This window comes from Phascolarctos cinereus, unplaced genomic scaffold (genome assembly GCF_003287225.1).
Source record: "Phascolarctos cinereus isolate Bilbo 61053 unplaced genomic scaffold, phaCin_HiC Scaffold_4;HRSCAF=312, whole genome shotgun sequence".
NCBI lineage: Eukaryota > Metazoa > Chordata > Mammalia > Diprotodontia > Phascolarctidae > Phascolarctos > Phascolarctos cinereus.
The window spans coordinates 421,931,019-421,953,290 of NW_027555847.1; positions in this window are offsets into that span (position 1 = coordinate 421,931,019).

The following is a 22,272-nucleotide window of genomic DNA, read 5'->3' on the forward strand; positions in this document are numbered from 1 at the left end:
CAAGATGTTATCTCAATAAAAAAGGCAAGGGCAATTCAGTTGACATATTTCAACAGGTAAATGAGAAGCTCCTTTTTTTTTTACTTTTCCTTTTTTTTTTTTCATTCAGAAAATGCTTTAGCATTCCAAGGCAGACAGAAGTTTCTTCATCTGGTCAATTTGTTCTAAAATGAGCCATTACTAAGACATCTCTTCCTAGGGTTAAACAACACCGCCAATCTGCATATGTTCTACAGGGAGGAAGAGACCTAGCTGAAAGGTTCCATAGGTAGCAATAAGAGTGACAGCTGAATAATCTAAGACAACTTCTCTTTCTGTTTTTGAAGTCCACTTTCCAATGTCTCACTGTGCTAATTACCATATGCCATGTGTAAGTGGTGATGTGCATTCTCTACTCAGTGTTCAAACAGGTGCTAATGAATCCTGTCATCATCAGTGATTCTGTGGAGTTTTAGTGTTTCCAGTAAGAGCTAAAAGGGAACTCTATCCAAATGGTAAGAAAATGATATGTTACCTTAGCACTGCAAGCTCAGTTTTTGGTCTTTGCTTCTGGAGATTTTTTTAGGCTTCAAAGAATTCATCAAACTGTTAGCTCCTTGAGAGAAGGGACTGTCTCTTTCCTTTCTTTGTATCCCCAATGCTTTGCACAGTGCTTGGCCCAAAGTGGGTATTCATTACATGCTTATTGACTCTGGATTAATGAAAAGAACCTTTATTTTCTTTTTAATTTTAGAGACCTATGTGCAAATAAATGTTATGATTTAAAACCATTGTATTTAATAAAAACAAACAAAAATATTCACAAAGTAAGAGAAATTGGAAACAGGCCAAAACAATTATTTAATTTGTTATGGAAATTTTAAATTTGCTTATAATATTCTGGACTGAGGGTCATTCCTCCTAAACCTTTTGGATACTAAAGTCTGTCTTAATATTAAACTTATCTGAACTAAAGCTGTCCCATGAATTTTAAAATTTTACTTAAGAGCCTTTAACTTTCCTTAAGTAAGAAGCAAGAGGAAGAATTTCTATTGTCCCCACCTCCTTGGAGACATGTAAATCTTCTTCCTAAATCAGTCTGATTGTGAATTCTACAAATATATTTTAATCTGTACCCTGCTTCAGTTTACCTAGTGTTTGAAGAAAGTTGTTTCCTTAAAGGATGTATGAGATTATTATTGTCAAAGTTTTTTTTTTTCAAATTTTATTACATTGAGTGAAATACAGGATTATGGATCTATCTGCTCTTTATTTTTTATGGACTGAGAGGAATGTATAAAATTTCATTATATAAATTAATTATTTTCATATTTAATTTTGCCTATAAAAAGCCTTTTTCAGAATCTTTTAATTGTTTGAGTTATCTCTGAGACCTGACTCTGAGCATAAAAAATAAAACCTAGTTTTTTACCTCTATAATTTCTGCATTGTAGAAAATATGTATTTGGCAGCAGTTAGCCACCATAAGAACTCAAAGAGGCAATATTTGTCCCATAACAAATTGACTGAATTGAGTTTTCATTTATCATAGTTTGATTAGCACTATTTTGCTGCATGCATGCACACACATGCAATGTGAAATGTCTGAAGTTTTCTCACTCTGAGTTTGACTCTTCATTCATTTATTTTTCTTAATTCATCTCATGAAAAAACAAACAACCAAAAAAAAAAACCCAACAAAATTAGAGTCTCAATTTCCACTTCAGTTTTACAGGAACAGGGGCAATACAACAAAATTATAATTTTATTATTTCCATCATTTTAAATTAAATGCTTAAAGAAGCACTGGGGGGCGGCTAGGTGGCACAGTGGATAGAGCACTAGCCCTGAAGTCTGGAGGACCTGAGTTCAAATCTGGCCTCAGACAAAATACTTGACACATAGTAGCTGTGTGACTTTGGGCAAGTCACTTAAACCCAATTGCCTCACTAACAAAATAAAATAAAATAAAAAGCACTAGGTTAATTCGAATTGTTTCCTTTTCCCAATTTTATTTCAAAGGACGCAGCATGGTTTAGTGGATAGAACACTGGGCTACATCCAAATGTATGGGTTACAATTCCATTTTTAATATTCAGTGGCTGTGTGAATATGCCAAGTTACTCTTTGAGCCTCATTTTCCTTATCTGGAAAATTCTGTAGTACTTGGATCACACATTTGTTACGTGGCCTTGAAAAGCTGCAAGTAAAGGAATTTGCTGACTTTAAGGTACTCTATAAATTCTAATTATCATTTTTATCCTTGTGTACTTTCACTGAGATTTTGGATGGATTTGAGGATGATGTACTGAAAACTGATGGCATTGTGCTTTTATTTCTTCTCTGATAGGATGGTTATTCATTCACTAAGCATTTAACATATAAAACAAAAATTCTCAAACAGTATAACTCATATACCCTATATGGAGGCTCTTACAATGTGGTTGGGGTGACATGTAAAAGACCGTCAAAATACCATCAACCAGAAATAAGTGTTTACAACTGATCTTTAAATGTATTTGGAAGTACTATGTCAAAACAAGGAATTCAATACTGCTGAATGAGGATAACTAAGGGAGGGTTAGTGCAGGAAATGAAGCTTTTTGGTGGTGGTTACTTCATAATCCAATTTTCAACCTTAGGGGATGAGAGGAAGAAGGAGTAGAGGAAAAGAGAAGGGGAGAGGGATGGAGAGGCAGAGGGAAAGGGAAAGGAAAGTAGAGGGACAGAAGAGATACTGAAAGTCTTAGTAGGGAAGAAGACATATAAAAAGTGAGATATTGGGAGACAGAATGATAGGAGGTTGTGATGACAGAAATGACTTTTTTAATTATTTGCTGTGAAATTGGACTATTTGTCAGTGATTGTAAAACAAGTATTCCACTTAGGTTCTTGACAGAGTTATTTCTGAGGCTAACTTGGGCCTTGAATTCAATGTAGGGCAAGCCTAGGATGTTTCTAAAAGTTCCTTAATAAACAAGGCCCAAAATAGAAGAGGTTTCCCCAGTCCCTCAGACTTGATACTTAATAATAATAGCCAAATTAGCGAAACAAATAGAGTAATCTTGCAATAATCTTAAGATATAAGAAATAAAATTATTATTTTACTAATTTTAAAAGTAGGGAAACTGAAGCTCAGATAATTTTTCTAATATAATATAACTAGGAAGTAGCAAAGTCAGAATGTGAATCCAGATCTTTCTGGCTCTCAGCCTTTCTTTGCATCTTTCTCCTAAGCTATGAAGGTTTAGAGTATCTTAGCTTATAATTCAATGTATTCTTGAAATGAGCCACACTCCAGAGAAGATTCCATTTTCCAACCAGAGTGCATTCCTTTGGGCTTCTCCATCATGCCCCACAAATCACTTTAACATTGGAATTCATACCTGAGAAGTATTCTTTGTTCCTGGATCCCCTCTGTTTCATTGGGGGGCTCCTTCTGGAATCTCCATTTAATGAAGACACATTTCATCTCTTTATTTTCTACTTTTTTAAGATCAGAGGGATTACTTATGATTTTTACATAGATGACTTACACAGCCATCCAGTACTAATCTCCTGACCTCTACAGCCTTATCGCCAACTGCTCACTGGACATTTTTAACTATATTACCCATGTGCACTTGAAACTCAATGACTTCAAAACAGAACTCATCATATTTTCCCAAAAACCTGCCTCGCTCCCAAACTTTCCTATTCCTGTTAAGGATACTACCAAATCTCTAGCACTTGGATTTGCATCCTTTTTGGCTTCCTCTACTCATTCACAGCCATCCCATATATCTCTTCACTTATTCTTCTATTATCTTTGTACCTTGAGGGCTTAGCACAGTGCATGAAAAAAATATATTTATTAATTGTTTGTTGATTCATTGTTGGTTTAGTTAGTGTCATGAAAACTCAGAGAGTTTATACAAGAGTAGAGGATTTTTCAAATATCCATGTGAAATCTATGACAAAATGCTATCCTCATCCAAAGAAGGAACTATGGAAGTTGAATCGCATTTTTTTCTCTTCTGTTGAGTTTTGTTTCCTCTTTCTGATGGTTCCTCCTATTGGTTTTAATTTTTACTTACAACTTCAATAATGTGAAAATAATTTTAATAGGAATGTAAATGTATAGCCTATATCAGATTGTGTGCCATCTTGGGGAGGGTGGTGGGGAGGAAGGGGGAGAAAAATTTTAAACTCAAAAGTATAGGAAAGTGATTGTTGATAAAACAAAATAAACTAAATACAGCCTCAAAAAAGAATACAGTGGACCTAATCAGAATTGTCACCTTACTTCCCCCAGGTCCACCCAGAAATATTGGAATAGCAAGAAAGTATATTTTGGCAAGACCTGAGTAAGAATTTTTTTTTAAGTGCCAAAAGTGCAGGGCAATGTAACACTGAAATAATAAGTTACAAGATCAAAATTGGTAAAGAAATAATGTGGATTCAGAGTAGGAGTGATAACTTTAGGGGAGGGGAGGAAAAATGAGTAGAGGAAAAGAGAAGGGGGAGGCATAGAAAGAGGGAGAGACAGAAGTAAAGGGAAAGAAAAGGAGAAGGATAGAAGAGATACTGAATGTCTTGGTAGGGAAGAAGATGTAAATAAAGTGAGGTACTGGATGATAGAATGACAGGAGGTTGTGATCAGAGAAACTGATTTTTTAGTTATTTATTATGAAATCAGGCTATTTGTCAGTGATTGTAAAACCAGTATATGTGTAATTATCCTTGTGTGTGACTAAGGGGGAACAAAGGGAAGTGTCATGTGAGATGGGAAGAATGAGGAACTAGGAACCCAATCCATATAATGAAGTCTGCTAGCAGAAGGTCAAGGGGTGAGGTGGAGAGGACTATAAGCCAAATACTAAACTTTTTGAGAAAAAGAAGAATGAATTACCTGGAACCACTGAGTTACTGCCACTGAGATCTGAATCTGAAGATAAATCAAAATAGAGAAAACCTCCAAGGAGAAAGGATTGCTGACTGTCAATAGAAAGTGAAGAAGGCTCTTAGTACATTAAGTGGCTCCTACATAGCAAACATCTAGGAAGACATGGCGAAAAGTCCCATAGGATGAGAACAAATAGATAAATTGTTATCTTTGTTGTTGGAGGGAATACTCAAGATAATGGGATTACAGAGACACTAGATTATTTAGGGGTCCATCCTTTGCTCATCAATATCAAAACTTCTTAATAGGGAAGAGTTGTTGAGTGGGAGTAGAAAAAGAACAACTACAAAAATTGTCCCATAGTCTATCTTCTGTTGATGAGACTTTATAACTTAATGTAGGCTGATTATGTAAATAACAAACATGCATCTTGCAACTGATTTACACTGGTAGCATTTCAAGTCTTGTAAATTTTTACCAGAGCTTTTAATCTTTGAAACAGCAAGGCCAGAGTCAGTTGTGTGCCACAACATAGTAACATGATACAACCTAAGTGGTGTATCTATCCATATGCATAAACAATATGGACTATTAGAGGGGAAAAAAAAAGTACTGGGATTTTCAGACAGGCATTGAGTCCAATTCCTGGTACTATTCAATCAAACAAAATATAGCTTAAAATTTTAGGACTCTTTACTAATAGAATTTGTTTCAGAATCATCTCTTGATATGCCATTAGACCATAAAAAAGTTTCAACAAAGTCAAAATTAATACCAATTAAAGGAAATCTTATAAATTGTAGGATACCACATGAAATTATTGGAATTTTAACCCAACATTTTCAAACATGTAGTCATGTATGATGGAAAGAGCACTAGATTTACAAATTAGGGACCTTGGTTCATATCTTTCTCTTTGCCATTTATTCTACTTGGGCCTCAGTTTCTATATCTATAAAATCTGGTTATTGAATTAGATAATACCTAAGGTCTCTTGCAGCTACAAATCTATGATTCTGTGGAAACAGAGGGGAGAGAGAAAGGGTGGCAAAGAAAGAGAAAGACACACTAACAGAGAGAAAGAGAGAGAGAGAAAAAGAGAGACAGAGAGAGAGGTGGAGGAGACAAAAAGACAGATAGACAGAGAGAACAAAGTAGTAAACATAAATACTAAATATAACCATCCAGCAAATATTCTGTCTTGGTAACAAAAACTAAGGGCCATATGAGTTTAAAGTAGGAAATCATTTGAAAAATATGGAAGAGAAAAATAGTAAGACCTCAGGAACTCTATATCATCCAAGAAAAATCCCTGGAGGAAGAATGAGAGATAGTATTGCAGTTTTATGTGAGATTAAATGAGATTCCTCAAGAACATTTCTAATTGAAAGGAGCACATGTAGACATTAAATGGAACAGATCAGCTGGCATTTTCAAAGTGACTGATTCATGTTCAACATTAATTATAGTGGCATATTTGAAGTACCACCACGCTGATTACTATGTGATAAAGTAGCAGTGTCATATTAGATGATAAAGAGAAAGCAGGATTGAAGTTAAACACAAAATGAAAAAAAATCTAAAGAAATTTTGTTTTAAAAATATTTAATAATATTTCCAAGACATCTTCTAAGAAAAAGAAAAGATTCCCAAAGAATGCACAATAAAGATAACTACATTCTGTAATATTTTAATATTTGTGAAAGGTGGCTTGGCAAATGTCAGGCATTTAATAAATGGTTACTGCCTTGCTGACTCTCAAGAACTTTACCAGGTACATAATACAAGTATTATTATTTCTCTGTAATAGATGAGGCAATTCAGGCTCTCAAAAGTTCAGTGATCTGCACAAAAAAGGGGAGAGCACCTAAAAGTACCAACATATTTATAACACTTCTTTTTTTGGTGGCAAAGAATTGGAAATTGAGGGAAGGCCCATCAATTGGGGAATAGCTGAACACATTGTGGTAAAGGAATGTAATGAAATATTATTGTACTATAAAAATGATGAGCAGGCAGATTTCAGAAAAACCTGGAAATACTTATGTGAGCTGATGCTGAGTGAAGTGATCAGAACCAAGAGAACATTGTACCCAGTAAGAGCAACATTGTGTGATGATCAACTGATAGACAGCTCTTCTCAGCTATACAATAATGCAAGACAATTTCAAAGTCTCATGATGAAAAATGCTAACTACATCCAGAGAAAGAACTGTAGAATCTGAATGCAGATCAAAGCATACTATTTTCACTTTTTTTGTTTGTTTTTTCTTTCTCCTTTTTCTGATATTTTTACAACCTCACTAAAGTTTAAATATGTTTAACATGATTGCACATGTATAACCTATATCAAATTGCTTGCTGTCTTGGAGAGAGGAAAGGGGGGAAAGGAAAGAAGGAAAATTTGGAACTCAAAATCTTATAAAAATGAATGTTGAAAATGACCTTTACACGTAATTGAAAAAAAATAATATTTACAAAAAATATATAAGTTCAGTGATCTAAATCTTATCATATAGCTAATAAATATCTGAGGGTGGATTTGGGACCATTCTTTTATCTACTATGCCCCACTACCTCTCAGAGATGTTATTTTTACAATAAAATATTGAATTAAAAAACATCATCACCTAACAACCCATATATCTGTTTTCTCAACTGTATCAAACTTCCAACAATTTTATAATCTATGTGTATATTGTGAGGCTATCCTTCACAATAATATGAGAAAAAATAAGGCAAGTCATCAGAGATGGTTTTCCACAGCTGACCTTATCTTCACAGTTAAAAAAAAGTTGACTAACACATATATAGAAATACATCACACTGTGACTCTATTTTGTGAATTAAAAATAACTAAACATCCAATAAGTGTCTATACAAGATAGAACAAAGGAAATAATGATGTCCTATGTTCTGTGAGTATTAACATCATGCATAAAATAAAACTGCTTGAGAGATCTACTTCAGTAAGAACTGGAATGGATGAGCTAAGTGGAGGAGTGGATAATGTGCCAGGCCTGAAGTCAGGAATAGTCATTGTCCTGAGTTCAAATGTAGCCCCAGACTTATAAGCTGTATGACCATGGGCAAGTCACTTAATTCTGTTTGCCTCAGTTTCCTCATTTGTAAAAATGAGGCGGAGGAAAAAAGCAAATCACTTCAGTATCTTAGCTAAGAAAACAACAAATGCATTCACAATGGTGTTTTGCCTTACAATTTTGTATACTTTTCTGAGAGTGCCTTAATAGCACAATGATTTGGTCTTATAACAATAATGTTATCACATCACTCGATCATCTGTTCTCCAGTCACTATTCTCATACCTCCCCCACACATCCATGTACATGTTGTCCAACCTTGGACTCTGCCCCTTCTTCTGATAATTAAGCTTTCAACTTATCTCATCCCATACCAAGCCCCCACTACATTTTCTACTATCTCTTCATCATTCTGTTGAAGGAGTATCACCTCCCACAATAACTGTACCACTTTCTAAGTTATCTCCTTCCCTATTAGAAAATAATCTTCTTGAGGGCAGGATCTTCCTTGATTGCTTGCATTTGTATTTCAAGGCTTAACACAGTACCTGTTATTAAATTCTTGTTATACATCCTCTCTCTCTCTCTCTCTCCCTCTCTCTCTCTCTCTCTCTTTCTCTCTCTCTCTCTCTCACACACACACACACACACACACACACACATGCAATCCTTCATGTTATGATCTGAACAAAATTTATATACACTTGGTGTTTCCTGTGTGTATGATCAGGCCAAACTTTTGAGAGGCCTTTCTTCTAAAGTAGTCTGAGATATTCCCAAGTATGATAAAAGCTGCACAATGCTATTTAAAAATAAGAACATCTGTAAGACTTTGCCCTTCATACAGGATGTTTTACAATCTGAACTACGTGATAGATATCCTTCATACCAATAATGAATAACTTATAGGAGCATACATTTCTTTGTTTTATGCCCACCCTTAATGTAATAATCAGAGGCGAACCCAACAGAGTTGTTTTTATTAAGCTTTTCAATAAATCAAGTGATTTTGATGCACGATGGATGATAGATTTCTAGATCATTGACTGTATCCCCTTATTTTTCATATGACAAATCTGAGGCACAGACAGGAAATATGAGCCTAGTTAAGATATGACTCCTAATCTAGAACTCTGTCCTTGCTGCCTTCAAGATAACTTGATCTACAGAACTTTTTAAGGTAAGTGTTTTGTTCTGTTGAACCTAATGCTTTTTCATAATCAATAAATATATTGGTAATGCAAATAGAAAAATATAAAAACTTTGGGAACAATAAAATAGATAACATGTACCCATATAAGTATATCCAAAGTAATTACATGTAACTATGGGGAGGAGCCTTTGGTACTAGTGGCTATTAGGTAAGATATAATATTAGATGTGTCAGATGAGCTGTGTTTTGAATAGAAGTAGGAATTCTAAGAAGAAGATGTGAGAAGGGAGTGCATTCAAGCAATTGGAGATGGCCTATGCAAAGGCATCAAGATAGAAGGTGGAAGATTGTATGTGAAGAAAGCAAAAAGACTGGTTTCATTACATCAAAGAACATGGGAAGGATTAGATGCAATATATACAAAGGCTGGAAAGGTAGATTGGAGCTAGTTTGTCAGGAATATAAAATGTCAAGTCAAAGAGATTATATTAATCCTAAAAGTATATCAAGACACTGGGGTTTATTTCATACAGAAGTGGCAGTTTCAGATTCACACTTTAGTAAAATTTTGACAGATGTGTGGATGACGGATTGTAGAAAGAAGATATTTGAGGCATGAAGATCTATTAGGAGGCTATTGTAATCATATGGGGGAAAGGTGATGAAACTCTGAGTAGGGCAGTGACCATGTGAGTGGAAAGAGGGAGGATTGATAGAAGATAGGCTGTGAAAATAGACTCAATAAGCTATGGCTTAGAGGGAGGAGGAGGGAGAATGAGAGACTGAGGATATTTTTAATCTAGATGGACAAATAATGTAGCTTTGTTTTCAACAGAAAGGGAAGTCTAAAGGAAAGGAAAATTTGCACAAAGATACATTCAGATAATAGTTTTGTTTTTGACATGATGAATTTGAGATATTATTGGACATCTGATTCAAAATTTGCAGGTGATATAAGACTGGAGCTCATGAGAGAGACCAAACCTGGATATACAGATCTGGGATTCATCTTAAAGAGATGATAATTGATCTCATGGGAGTTGTGGAGGTTGCCAGGAGACTACATAGGAAAAAAAAAGAGAGGGAAACCTGGCGCATAGCCTTGAGCATACCTGAAGTTAAGGGGCATTACGTAGATCAAAAGAGATTGAGAAGGAGAAGTCAGAAAAGTAGGAGGAATAAGGGAGAGCTTGTTAATTGATAATTAATATGGAATACACACACACACACATGTGTGTATATCCATCCATCCATATATGCACACACATATGTACACACATATATACACATGCATGTATCTATATGTGTATACACATATATTTTAACTGCATGCACAAAAGGTATGTGACTTTCACTCTTAATTAGTTTCATTGAGTCAGGATTATATGATTCTATTTTTGTTCATGTTATTCTTCTCACATAGTATTCCAATATTCAGTTTTGAGAGGCTCAGCTAAGGAAGGAGAATCAATATATAGAATAAAGTTTCTCCAAAGCAACTACACAAAAAAATGCCCTACCATTAGCAATTCATGAAAAAAAGATCAGTGACAGCAATCAATTCTCCTCAGTCCTGGATGTTATGGAAAGTGCTGACAGCATTCAGATAGTATTTTGTTGAACTGCAATCACTTTCACTTTGGTTTTCAAGTTATGATGTGTGGTTGAGAACAACTCATCAATCATATGGCTAAGTGTTCAATAACAAGGCATGACTCTTAAGTTTGGCTTCTGAAAATAGATGCAGAATTCAGGTCAAGGCAAATAAGTTCACCAAATCCTGATGTTCCATCCTTCTACTCTGAAGATTCCCCCTATAACAATTGCACAATGCTTACAAAACCACTAGGGCCATGATTTTTGTCTATGGTGGTCAATTAGATTTGAACAATCCATTTTCCAAGAAAGATGATACAAAAACACAAAAGTGGTTGCAATTATTATTTTAGGATGGTACTGAAAGCTATATTTGCCAGAACTCTTTGATACCTAGCATATAGAATGAGTCTTTGTTTCCAAATGTATCAGTATTTCATTTTTTAATTTAAATGTTAAAGTATATACATAGTAGAGTAGAACTTCAAGTTTATTTAATAGAATTCTACAAAAGGCAAAACTGTTTTGGATGGTATTCAAAGGACTTTAGTCCCTAATATGGATGTAGGCTGATTTAAGAGAGGTCAATTGTCCAGAAAAAGATTGGTATTTGATATTCTGTACTCTCTCCTTGTCAGATAGCATCAAAATTTCTTTGGAGTATTCCATTTTATAAAGGACTGTGATAAAGTAGATAGTGTCTGGGAGTGAATAGAATGGTGAAGGATCACAGATATCACAGTTTTCCACTCTCCTAACTTGACCTTTATTTAACTACTTTATATTTATTTCCTTTATTTTTGTCCTGTAAGTATATATGCACTCAATCTCTTCACTGTGAGAATATAGCTTCACTATTTGTACTTGTAACCCCAAGACCTAAGACAAGTCTTGACAATTAGTACACATATAACAAATGTTTATTGATTGATAGATATTTGCACACTTATTCTCCTTAGAAGAAGGCAAAATGCTTTAAAGCATGTCTTGTGCCATGCTAATCAGTGTCTACCGCAGTTATTACACATAGTGAGATTCTTAAACATGTCTATTGAATTTGACTGAACAGAATTATAAATTAGCATCTTATATTGTCTTACCTCTTTAATAGTTTTTTCTTCTTCTTCTTCGACTTGGCATTCTGGTTAAACTATCTTTTAAATTTTACAATCCTTCCATCTTGCAAAAATCCTTTAACCTTTCTATTATGCAGTTCTTCAACCTGTGTACTGGGTACAATAATACTTATTAGAACAGCATTTATCTACCTCAAGAGAGTATTTTGAGTATTCATCATTTGATGTTGTAGCAATGAGATGAAGTAGAGGGTTCCCCCTCACTGGAAATATTGAAGGAATCTAGATAGTTTCTTGTTGAGAATGTTACAGTGTGGGATTAATGTCTGCTAAACATCAGATTATCTGCCTTCTAGGGCCCATGTAATCCAGAAATTATGTAATTCTATTATTCTGAAAAGTTCCTGCAAGATATACTTTGTTTTGCCAAGCACTAAACATGACCTTATTCTTAAAATAATTGAAACATTTGCAGAATTGCAAAATTAAGCTTCTATACAATTATTTAAGACATAAATGATTTTGCATCTATTATCCTCCTCTATATATCTGGCTAAAGTCAGATTATAAACATTTATTGTGTACTGTGTGTCAGATATTGTGTTAAATGCTGCGGCTACAAAAATAGGCAAAAGATGTTTCCTATCCTCAAGAAGCTCATAATTGATTGGGGTAGACAAGAAGCAAAGAAATATCTATAAACAAGCTATATACAGGTTAAATAGGAAACAATTAAAAGAGGGAAATCATTACATCCAAAAGGAGTTGGAAAGGTTTCTTGTAGAAAATGGAACTTTAATTAGGACTTGAAGGAAGTCAGAGAAGCCAGTAAGCAGAGATGAAGAGGGAGGACATTCCAGGCATGGGGGACAACCAAAGGAAATACCTGGAACTGAAAGATGGAGTGCCTTGTTCATGGAACAACAAGGAGGTGGGTGACACTTGATTGAAGAGTGTGGTGAACAATAAGGTGTAAGAAGACTGAAAAAGTAAAAGGAGACTAGGTTATGAAGGGCTTAGAACACCAAAAGATTTTGTATTTGATCCTGGAGGTGATAGGGAGCCACTGGAGTTTATTGAGTAAGAGGGTGACATAGTTGGACAGATGCTTTAGGAAGATCACTTTGGTGGCTGAATCATAGGACAGACTGGGGTGGTCAGAGAATTGAAACAGGTAGACCAACCAATAGTCCAGGTGATGAAGATCTGCACTAGAGTGGTGACAGTGTCAAAAGAGAGAAGGGGGTATATTTGAGAGATACTACAAAGGTGAAATAGACAGAATTTGGCAACAGATGGGAAGGGGGGGTGGGATCAGGGGTACAGAGATAGTGAGGAATTCAGGATTAAACCTATGTTCCAAGCCTAAGAGACTGGGAGGATGGTGTTGCCCTTAACAGTAATAGCAAAGTTAGGAGCTAGGAAGGTGGACAAATACATACAGGTTACAAAGCAAGCTCCTTTCCACCTAGTGAAGACAAGGGTAATAAAAATGCCTAGTCTTTTGATTTACACATTAGTTCTTAATATGTGTTTGTGTCATTGAACACATTTGAATTGAATTGTGAAGTGCATTCATATATTGCATAGTTCTGTATCATCTTTGCTTTCTTTCAACTTATAATTTGTGCTATTTTTCTGACTTCTTATTGGTTTCTATATCAATTTCTTGAATACTTTCTGATTATAACGACATTTTCTTCATTCCTAATTCCTATCAATCAATGAATCAATCAATCAATATTTACTAAGCACATACCATGTTCCAGGCACTGTGTTAAACACTGGGGATAAAAAAAAAGAGGCAAAAGAAAGATCCTGCCCTCAAGGAACTTACAGTCTAATGAATTCTTTATAACATTTATAATCAAAACCACACAACCATAGTTATTTCTCAACTTGAGCTATGGAAACAAATCTTTTTGCGTGACTTTTATTAAATAATATTGTAGTGCTTTAGGAGATAATTTAATTAATATGTAGCCCAGACAGGTCATTCTCACATATGAAAATAGTCCATTTTCTGTATTTGTTCCCATTTTAATGTTTGAAAAAAAATAATGATTTTACAACTGAAACTACACTCATGATTAGATGAAATAATGGATTTAATTACATAACTTGGTATATTTAACCAATTATACAAAAGAAAATATTCATCTTATCTACTATATAGGACAAGTTTTATTTTTAATTTTCTTTCGATGGAGTTGAGTTTTCTTTAGCTTATCAGTGGGTCTATCTCACAATAATCTAGAATCCATTGGTTTTACCAGTTTTCTCTTTTTCAGAAGGATGAATAAATAAAATCTGATTTTTAAAATTTCTCATTTATTTAAAGTTTACATGAATAGTACACATAAATATATTGACATAATTATGCTTACATGAATAACCCACATAGACATGTTATAAACAAATTATATTCAGGTATTTTCTGCTAAAATTTTAATAAATTAAATGAAACACAAATGCAGAGAAAACATTTCCTGTAATTGTGTTTGATTAAATTAAAATAATGTTAGACTATGTTCTGATAGTTTAACTTTCAAGGATGACAAAAGATTGGTTTAATTTTATAAAATATTTGTTCACAGCATTACAGATGTAAAACTCAAAGGGATCATAACATCAAAGATTTAGAGTTAGAAAGGACCTCAGAATCCATCCAGTCTAATCTCCTCATTTTTAAAGCCAAGATAAATGAAGTGAGTTGGCCACAGGTCAAACAGAGACAGTATCCAAAACTCACTATCCATATTTCTCAAAGCCCAGGATTCTTTTCATGGTACCATATTTTGTTTTCCCAACAGAAAACTGCTTTTTATAATCTAAAATTCACAGATGCTTTATACAGAAATGACTTAGTTACTAAGAAAATAAATTGATTCAGCACAGGATTTCAATACATTCATATTTGATGAAAGTTAGTATCCCCTAAAGTAGTTAGAAAGTAGTTACCACCACCTCACTTATTTATAACTATTCAAATTTCTTTCTAAAAAATGTGCATGGATGGCATTATGTTTAGGTCCCACTCATTATTAATCATTTCTAAAGGTCATTTCTTCAAATTCATTGGTTAGAAATCCAAGCCATTTATTGAGAAAGCATAACAAATGAAGAAATGTAGAAAATTGAAACTAGGGCAGAGTTCTCTAGGGTCATCTGACATTTTTGGTCTCACCCAAAACTGATTTTCATGAATGCCAAGTGGATAATAGGGATGAAAAAGCATCTCCTTATTTCTAGATTCAAAGATCCCCTTTTACAGTTTTGCTAAGTGGAAACACTAGAATTACTGAAGTGATGCAGGAAAAGGACCAGGTTTAACAGGAATTGAAAGTAATTTTATGAACTGAGCTCTACTGGGACAATAAGATCAGGGAGCCTGATTCCATCAAGCAGATTTCAGTACAAAAGTTAGCCTTAAAGATGTGTAAGGATTTTTCTCTATATAACTGAGTATGATTGAGGTTGGGAAGTAGAGGACATTGTATCACAAAAGAGCTGAAGTTTGCAAGTGGTTAATTAACCTAAAAAGATCTTTCCCACTCCTTTGCAGGAATTGGCTGAACAGTAGCCAAAGACCAGCAGAAAGCAACAGAAAGCAAAAATCTAGTAAGAACAATGGGAGAGTAGCAGCAGAATAAAGTCTGGTACCTGTGAAGGAATCCAATTGATAAAATGCTGAAAAGTAGAGTAAGACTGTCAACTTTAAGCAATTCTGCCTCATTTAAATCCAATTCATGTGAAAGTCAATATATAGCTCTCATGATGTCATTGGTCCTCTTCAAGAATGAAGGCCAAACAAAAACAATGCATGGGAGAATAGAATTACAGGGGCACCAGCTCCATGAAGAAAGCACCTTTCACATTGACATCAGCAGAGGATGTTGGAAGCTGTGTAGCATCAAATCTTTGAGTTTCCCTAGATGTGCATCTTTGTCATCTGTTTACCATCATACTTATTCCATAGTGATCTGTGTGCTATGCGTATGTGTATCCCGTCTTCCACTGATGATGCAGTAAACTGTCAGTTCATTCTTGTGGACAGGAGCAGACTTTCTTTTTATCCATCTTGTTGACTTATTTTGCTGATGAAGTAAATGTATTTTGTTTTGAACAAATATGTCTTCTGGTTGGCTAGTAAAAGCAATATAGCAGTGTTGATTCATGAACTATGGTTTTGAATACATGTTGACATATACCAATAATGTCTTCAAAAACAGGGAAATATTCAGTGGATATGTATATGTCATGAGTGTTTGTATGTGAAGAGGGTTGCTAAAATTTCCATGCAATAGAAACTCCTTGGGAGTCCTATTCCAAAGCCTTATTATAGAATGGAAGAGACCAAGGATTAGCAGACTAATCAAATACATTCTACTAAGTTGGAAAGGCTTCAAAGTGAGTTGCAAATAGTAAATTAATCTGCTTGCTTTTGGAGGACTAGCCTAGCACAGCATACCATGGATCATCACAAACCCATGATACAATTCATTGGTCATGGAAACAGACAGGAAAAAAAAAAAGATAAAATAGTCCTCAACCCTTTCAGTCTTCTTCTTTATTTTATTTTACTTTATTGGTAGCAACAGTGGCAGTGAAGGGGAAAGATTGCTAAAAGATTTTAGATTGTTTCTAAAAAATAACTTTTGCTGATCAATGCATGAGAAGCTTATCCAGTCAGTAGCAAGTCAATATATTAATGAAGGAACTGAAATATATCAATATTTAACTTCTTGCTACAAAGGAGATTTAATACATTACAGAAGTTGCAACTACATAGACATATGGCTCATACATTTCTGCTCCTGGGAAAAGATAGTTAAAGATTTAGTTTCATTTTCTATTCAAAGGCAACAAAAGTACATGAGCACTAGATCAGAGTTGTTAAACACGTACCAAAAGAGATTAAAATATAAGTGACTAATATTCAGTGAAATAAATAAAATGACAATAAAACAAAGATAATATTAGTATGTGATTTTCTAAATCAATATGTGACCCCACAGTTTTCATTATGTATGGTATAATGCCATCATTTCTATTTGAGTTTGCACTATTATTCTAGACCCTGTGAAATCTCTCTGGGCTACCTAAGAGATTTTTCTTTGTGGGGGGACAGGCAGCAGGTACTTCTTTCCAGGTTTTCATCAGTATTCTGGGTAGCTAAAAGTACTAGACAAATACTTCATAATAAATCCAAAAAATACTCTTTTCATTCCCAAAACCAAAAGTTTGAAAAGTAAAACCATCAAGTGACTACAATATCCTCTTAGTTGTCCATTGTTCATTAATTCATCACTTTACATGTTTACAATATTACAGAAATATATATGAAAGAAATGAGAATACTGCATTTCCATTATTTATATAATATAATTTTATAGTTTACAGAGTTCTTAATCTAATGTAATTCAACTAGCATTTATTGGATGTTTAAAACATGCAAGTTATTGAGATAGGCACTGGGGATACAAAAACAAAATTTAAAAAATCAGTTGTCAGAACTTACATCCTATTGAAGTGATATAATATATGAATAATCATAAAATACATATTCTATATAAAATACATATACATACATCTATGCATGTATACATACTCAAGTTTCTTTATCTATAATTATTTATCTATGATTATATGATGATATATAGATACATGATTTAAAGATGAAGGAGAAATAATTAATGAGTCATCATGAAAAGCTTCTGAAAACCATCATATGAGGATCATGTGAGGTGGTACATGAGTTAAGCCTTGCAAATAAGATTATGAGAGATAGAGGTAAAAGGTGGGGTACATTCTAGGCTTGGGAGACAGGTTTGTAAAATCATGGAGCTGGCAAAATGGAATGTCAAGTTCAGGGAACAGCAAGAAGGCTAGTTTGATTAGAACATAATATTTGGGGAAGGGGAAGAAATTTAAATCAATCTTGGGAAATTCTGTTGGAGCCAGATTGTGAAGAACTTTAAATGCTAGACTGAGGAGTTTTTGCTTTATCCTAGAGGCAACAGAGTCACTGAAGAATTGTGAAGAAGAGGATGACATAGTGACACTTATGTGTTAGGAAGATTAATTTGAAAGCATATAGAAGAAAGTTCAGGGGAGAAGGAGCCAGAAGCCAGGGGTCCAATTATAAAGGCAAAAATCCAGGCAAATGGTTAAGAGGGCCTGAACTAGGGAGGTAGTAATATTAATGGAGAGGAAGAAGAAAGAGGTGAGATATTTGGAAATAGAGTTGAGAAGACTTAATAACTGATGGAAGTCTAAACAGAGAAATGAGTTGAGGATTTGAAGATGAATGTGCAGTTGAGAATCACAATGGAGAAATGGAGAAATAAGGAAGATAGGTAGTTTTAGAGGAAATAGAAATAAAAATGATAAAAATCTTCACATACGTAATTTCACTACAGTAATCTTAAACATTATGTAAGTAAATTTTGCCATGAGCATAACCAAACTGATACATATAGCTTTCCAACACTTTGAAACATAGGCTATACTGAGTGGGCCCTGAAGTAGAAATGAAAGTACACATATCTACACCAGCATATAAGTTAGCTAGAAAAAAGGGTTCTAGTAGATGTTTATTTAATTTACACTGTAATGTGCACTATGGTGTACAGATACATGTTTAATAATTGACTATATATATATATATATATATATATATATAACACACACACACACACGCACATATATGCACACACACGTAGTATGTATGTGTGTATATGTATTATGTACACATACACATTTGTGAGTATATGTATGTGTACATGTATGTGTGTAAGGGTGTATATCTATCATCTATCTATCTATCTATCTATCTATCTATCTATCTATCATCAAAATAGTTCCATGATATCCCCAAGAATTCCTTACTGATGTTATTTCTTCCTAGTCAGAGTTTGTGGTGTGGGCAACTGACCAAAGTAGGCTCTGCTGTTACTGTGGTGTCTCAAGGGAGTGGTGGTCTTAGAACTGTCTTCAACCAGTACTTTATCATGGAAAATATCTACATTTTTTCCCATCAAATCCTACTGAAAATACCTTGCTTTCTATGCAGATGATGTCTCACATCACTGGTTTCATATTTAAAATGACAGATCATTTCACAATCCAGAAAAACAATTTTTTCTCTAGGATGAAGGAGAAAAGGTTATATTTTGTTTGAAGCAACTTATATGTACATCTGTCATGACAGTAAGAAGTCTAGCCCAATGTGAAGCTCCTGTCTCCACTGCCCTTGAAGCAGTTTTAACACTTTTTCCTGTGTGGGGCAGCCAGAACCATTTTAACAAGGCTTGTGATTAAGAAGGCTTCAGGAGCTCAATGTCATTATTCTGATGCTGGAAGCATGTGCAGGTCTTAAATCATTTAAGTGATGCCAAGTAAGTCCCTAAACAAAAACACCATCACAACTTTTGCAACTTTAAGTTGCAAATAATTTCCTTATAATTTAGACTTTTCATTCTGAATAAAAGTTTCTGTATATATCACATCATGGGGATGAAATTCATATACAGAATAAATGGAAGAAGACATTTGGTTCATTTACACCCAGCATCAACATCCTGTGGATGCCCTGGAGCAAATATATTTCTTGAGCTGATGCATTATAAATATGTGAGAATAACAACAAATTTTAAAATTCAGTTTATGTAGTTATCATGCAGCAGAGCACATAGAACCATATAGTTGAACCATATACAGCAAGAAAAAGTTTAGAGAAAACAGTCAAATATAAAAATGCATGATGGGAAAAAGTAGCATAGTCAAAAACCTTTTGAGATATTTACGGGGACAATGAACTAAAGATGGATAAAATACTTGTTGGCAGGTCAGTGCATCTAAAATCAGAAATAATATATTTAAATATATTTGAATGTTATTTTGGTCCAAAACTATTCTTTAACCAATGCAGCAATTAGTCAATATGGCCACTCTCCCTCCTTCATACAAGCAACTTCTCTGCAATTTATAGTATTGAGTAATTTCCTGGGTTCAACAAATGGCTAAGTGATATGATCATAGTAACAAACCTAGTATATGTCAGAGCTAAGACCTGAACCTAGGTAGTCTTGACTATAAAGCCATCCCTCTATCAACTATATCATAATGTTTTTTCTTTTTCATGAATATCATTCTATAAAAGAATATATTTTATAGTTGACAAAATGTTTTCCTGACACCAATCTGCAAAATATGACAAATATCTCTATTGTGCAAATTCAGAAACTGATTTAGAAGCACCAAGGGACTTCCTAATGTTTTCATAATTAGGAAGAGGAAAAGGTCTGACTTAAACTCAGGCCCAGTGGTTCTAAATCTACTATATCCCACTGCTTCTCATTGGTTTATATGAGGATTGTACTCCCTAGATATCATGAACGCATCTTCTGGATTCCACTACATTCTATACTTCCTGACTGAGCCTCCATATTACTTTAAGACTAATCTTCATTACACAGATCTGGGAATCTTATTTCTTAGAGAAAAACACTTGAATGGTCCTTTGTTGCCCACCATAAATTCAAATTTGTCATTTGAGGCTTTCAACAAGTAATGCCTCTCCTCCCCCTACACCCAAATAACTTCATCTTTTTTTTCTAACTTCTCTCCATAAAGTCTTCATTTCAGATAAACTGGATCATTCACTCACTCCAGAACATATTTTTCCTTCTTTCTGTTTCTTTGTTGCTTCTGTTCTTTATGCTTAGAATTAACTCATTCTTCTATAAGCCTGTAACTTTTGAATTCATCCTCCTTCACTAATGTGCAACCAAAATATTACCTCTTTAATTAAGGCTCCCTGGACTCCCCTAGTAAATAATATTTTTTTTCTCCCAGGTTCTCACATACCTGTATTTTTACACTTCTATTTTGCAATTAACATGCATTATTTTATATTGAAATCATTTATTCTTATGTCACATTATTTTACTTCTTGTGAACTCTGGGAAGCTAATGACTGGGTCTTATCTAAACTTAGTATTTCCCCAAAAAGCTAAAACAGTGCCCTACATATAATAGATATTTAAAATTTTGTCATTGTTTAATTTATGGGATGAGACACGGTTGTGTATTGAAGTTAGCTAAAAATGGCCTAGAAAAGTCAATTATTAAGTTTTCATTATGAACATTCAAGCATCAGAAATTGGAAAATACTACAAAACTGGGCTTGATTTATTATCTAGTCTTAAGAAAAACATGTAGCAAATGTTAATAATGCAGATTAAATAGTAAAGTATATCCTCCCCCTACACATCCAGCACACAGACTAAAGCTTTATACTTACATGTATATGAGATTACAAAACATAAAGGAAAGAGATCATACTATAGAACAATGTTTTAAACCAGAGACTTAAGCAGAAGGAATTGCTTATAACCATGTAAGCATATTACCTTTTAGAAAGCATGCTACATGAGGGCAAAGGCTATTTGGAACTTTGTCTTCACATCTCCAGCATCCATGTTCAATAAAAGTTTGCTGAATTGAACTTAATCCTGTCCTTTGTCTCCATATTCAAGCACATTTGAAATGTCTTTATGAAGACAATTTTCAATACGTATTTGCAAGAAGAAACTTTTTTTTTTCCTGGAGTAGTAGTGCAAATATGTGAATTATATCTATAAACTTAAAATGAATAAGGATATGTATTCTAGAACTTAGGAAGCAACCTGGCATTTGAACTATAGAATGGAAAACACCAAAAGCTTCCCATTTTATTTACCTGTCAGTATAAAACTCTACAGTGTATTCAGTGGTGCATGTTATTTATGAAATACACCTGGATTTTCTGCCATCCCTAGCAACCAAGATTACTGATTTTTTTTTCTTGAAAGTTTCAGTTACCAAATAAAAACCTTCTTTTAAATAGATACAAAGGGCATAGTGAGTATTGTAGCATTGAATAGTTGCATTCTGCAACTATCATGAAGCTTGACTTACTTTCATTATTGATTTCTTTTCATAGGAGGAGTTAATAATCTGTTCTTTTCAAGAAAGAGCATCACCATATTTTTTATGCTCCCAGGACTTTAATATTCTAACTACAATTAATTTCAGAAACTGCCCACTTTTAACTCTTGTTTCTGCGGAGCAGTTGTCACATTGTTAGCAATGTACAAATATTATCTGAATGACAATGATTAACATGACCATCACAGTGAAGATGCTTTTGAAGATGCACAGTGACATCCTCCCAATAAATCTTCAAAAATATCTCAGTTAAATATGGGAAGTGAGAAGGTAGATTTATGTCTATAATAGTAGTTATAAATACTTTATATTTACATGTAGAGCATTTAAATGTTTAAACTATTGGTAAGAGAGCTTAATTTCAATTCCTGGGCAAATGCCCACAGATACTATTGAAGGTGTGGTTGTGAACATCTAGAAATGGAAGCTTTGAATGAAAAAAAAAATCATGGCTCAATATTAACATGCCATATCAGAGTAAGTTAATTTCCTTTTTTTTGTTTTTAGGGTTACTAGACTGTCAGATCAGGGTAATGCTATAAATATGGT